Source organism: Sinocyclocheilus rhinocerous, unplaced genomic scaffold, assembly GCF_001515625.1.
Source record: "Sinocyclocheilus rhinocerous isolate Xijiao unplaced genomic scaffold, SAMN03320098_v1.1 scaffold1709, whole genome shotgun sequence".
Taxonomy (NCBI): domain Eukaryota; kingdom Metazoa; phylum Chordata; class Actinopteri; order Cypriniformes; family Cyprinidae; genus Sinocyclocheilus; species Sinocyclocheilus rhinocerous.
Window position 1 is genome coordinate 360,004 of NW_015649593.1, and position 3,641 is coordinate 363,644.

Below are 3,641 nucleotides of genomic sequence, written 5' to 3' on the forward strand. Positions count from 1 at the left end.
CATCAGGGAGCGTCATCAGTGGCGCGCGAGATGCGGTGATGATGTGAGTGACATTGTTTCATTTGAATGTTTTGTTAGTCAAGCCCACGAGATGCGCCGCTGCTGAGTTATGCATTCAAAATATTAGAGAAATTTAGAAGCTCAATGCGGAGAAGATCTTGAATGGGTTAAAACCGAAACCAAGCCATTCACACAGAACGCATATTCAGTGCAGTTTTAGATGGACAAATACGACTGCTGCTCACACAAGAGATGTATAGAAAGCCATGCAAAGTTAAAACAGTTTAAACTTTTAGAAAACACATCATGAATTTGTTGAGGTTTATTCCTTTTCACTGCGTCTCATATGTTTTTAAATGCAGTCTGTGTGAATGGCGCTTCGGCTCTTTGGATTAAGCAATGCATAAATTGACCCGTGGGTTATCCGCAGCGCCCGTGCATATAACCGTGATCGAACTACTCCTTTTTGTTCTTTCAGTAGTTTAAATGTTTCTATTTATTTTTTCCTCGTCAGTCTTATATTGGACAGTATTAAACCTTATAAGTTACATCAGACTTCATGTTGGAGTTTAAATGTTTCTATTTATTTTGTCCAATGTAAAATTAAACCTGATGAGTTGCATCAAACTACTCCAATTAGTTCTTTTAGGAGTTTAAATGTTTTTTTTTATTATTAATTTTGTCCTGCTCAGACTTGTATTGGACAATGTTTAAGTTACATCAGACTTCTCAATTTTAGGAGATTAAATGTTTATTTTGTCCTCCACAGTTTACTATTGGATAATGTTTAAATAAACCTTGTGGGTTGCATCAGTCTGCTCCATTTTGTTTGTATTTATTTTTGTCTTAAGTATCCTGATATACATAATGTTATGCATAAACCCCATTTTAAAGGCATATTAAAATGTTCACTGTATAAGGAATAATTTTTGTGATTATTTATATAACATTATTACATATGTTATATAAAAGCTTGCCTTGAAGCATCAGAATCGGTATCTGCCTATAACCATGACAAGAAATCGGTACTCGGTATCGGCTGCAAAAATCCTGATCGGAGCATCCCTATTGGCTGCTCTTTGAAATGTCAGCGCCAAGTGGGGTTGTTGAAATCATCTGAACTTTGAGTGGCACACTAACACTTGACCGGAAGTTCTGTAGCTGATGCTTTGCTCCCAAGCGTTGGCGTTCAATGACATGAGTCATCTTAAAAGGGCTTAATTCAGTCATCAGTGAGTGCAACATGTGACCCAGAAATATCTCAATTCACACCTACACCTGCTGTACTACACTGGACACACACACACACACACACACACATACTAGCTGAGGGAATGGAGAATCCAGCCCTCAGTATTGCTGTGAGCAGGTTTTTGGATGATAATGGTGTTAAGATGGGGAGATTTGGCTTCCCTGGTAGTGTAGAGCAGTTACAGCCGAGCTTGTGTTTGATGTCATGTCTAGGGGATGATGGAATTGATTTCTGAACTGGTCTGAGTCCTTCAGGGCTTCAGACCGATCAACTCTCCTTGAGCTGTTCCTCCGCCTTAAATACGTGATCATCATCCAGTGCTTTGGCAAGGCATTTTAGCATTGTTGTGGGCTGATTACATGATGGAGAAAAACATGTAAACAGTTTGTACTAAGTCAAAAATGTTATTATAAAAATTCTGTTTTATGATAATACTTTTACAGTTTTTGTTACTCAGGTGATGCATAAATGCAGCTTTCTTTCAGACCTATTCATTTGTGATGAATAACCATGTATTTTGGTTTGTGACCAAGTTTCAGATATAAAGTAAAATTAAAATCCATTTGTTACAGTGTTATGAAATGTAAATTTTATTATAAAATTATTCATAGCATTGTTTTTTTATATTTGCTCTAATTAATGTTAAAATCGGTTGGTTTCAGTTTTGTGGTTCCCTTTATCTGTACTCTCATTTTGTGGCATGTCTCGATGACCTCACAGCATTTTCACAATTCTCTTTTCTTCTGCTTCTTTTCTCAGATCTCTTTCTGTATCATTGAAAATCAAAACTCATAGACGCACTCCACACAATCTGTGAAGCTGAGAACTTCTGTTGGAGGGAGAGAAAGGCTGCCACGTGATGCCACATCTCTGCCTCATCACCAGTAGGTAAGAAACATTCGGGTGGTGGGTAAAAGACATGTTAGACCTTGATGAAGAGGAACTGGCTGTTTTGATATGGCTGTTTTGTACTTTTGGTATAATGCATGTATTTTGTTGGAAAGCTTAAATTAGCCTCAGGGACACTTATACTACAAACTAGGCGGCGCATGAGTGAAGTGATTCAAATGGGGAAATGGAGTGGTTTAGGGAAGACCAGGAAGAGAAAAATAAAATGGACCTCTTTAATGGGCAGAGAAGGACACTGGGAGATTTTGCAGAGATGTGAAGTGGAGGCAAAAAGAAAAGGAGATGAGCAGAAATGAAAAGGTGAAGGTTTGGTGTTGAAGGATGCTGATTTGAGCATCTTGATGACAATGGGGTAATGAAAGTGGCATTTTTACAGCTAATAATGGACCGTCGGGTGCTGAAAGGCTGCTGCGTGGAAGTAGAGGAGGGAAAAGTCTGAAGGAAAGGAATAACACGTGAGAACTTTTGTTCAGGAAATAATGTGTTTTACATCTGTTTTCTGTGTCAGACCACGTACCAGCATCCAAGAGGTGAAGGACTCACACCGAGAGCACAAACAGACTCGTCTGCTAAGTTAAAACGCACCGCCACACACCTCTCTCTCAGGTGCGTGTAGTACGGATGACCCTGTGGTGATCACAGGCTTGAGTGCATTACTACCGACAGGATAATTAGCCGCTCATGACCTCGTGCCTGTTTTTTTTATCCCCGTCTCTGTTCTCTACATCTTTTTCAGCATTAGCCTATGGCTCTTTTATCTCTTATGAGCAGCACACTGTCTCTGTCTCTGTCCCTCTCTCTGTAAGTGATGACCAATCTGGTTTGTCGTACATGTTGGAATTGGTCGTATCAAGATAATCCAGGTTATAAGAATATTTTTTTTGCTAATCTGTGTTTTAGCAAACACACATACATGTAGGAATGTTAGTCTGATGCACAGTGATGTAAGTGACATGAACGATTCAAATCAAAGATGTAAAAACAGTCTACTTGGTTATTTGTCCACATTTAGTGTTTTCATATTCAGAGTTTTACACTAATATTATAGAACTAAAACCAACTCAGCAAGCAAATGTTTGTTTAGATTAATTATTATTTAGGGATGTGACGATTCACTCAACTTACGATGCAATATGATTCACGATACTGATTTCACTATACAATTTTCTCACAATTTTTCATTTTGTTTTTTTTTCAACAATGAGATTTAAGACAAATTATAAATGAAAAGATGTCCATTTATTATTGCTTGGACGAAATGCTGAACATTTCTTTGTGAAATTGAAACGTGAAAATTTAAAGGGGTCCTATTATGCTTTTTCACTTTTTGAATTTTAGTCAGTGTGTAGTGTGTATGTTTGGGCATAAAAGATCTTCAAACTTACAAATCTCAAAGTCCACTCCAAAGGGAGATATTTCGTTTAAAAAAAAAATCACTTTTCAAGAACTACAACGAACGGCTCGTTTGGACTACAGCATT

General features: G+C 37.8%; 1 protein-coding gene across 5 annotated transcripts in view; it reads left to right on the top strand.

Moving 5' to 3' along the window:
• spop (speckle type BTB/POZ protein) overlaps window positions 1-3,641 on the top strand; it is a 91,103-nt gene that overhangs the window by 27,644 nt on the left and 59,818 nt on the right. For 4 of the 5 annotated variants that reach the window (XM_016515756.1, XM_016515759.1, XM_016515758.1 and 1 more), the window contains exon 2: window positions 2,012-2,140. The gene's annotated coding sequence lies outside the window, so the exon portion shown is untranslated. Of the gene's footprint in view, window positions 1-2,011; window positions 2,141-2,669; window positions 2,768-3,641 lie in introns of all 5 variants that reach the window. The other variant, XM_016515757.1, reaches the window with a different exon arrangement.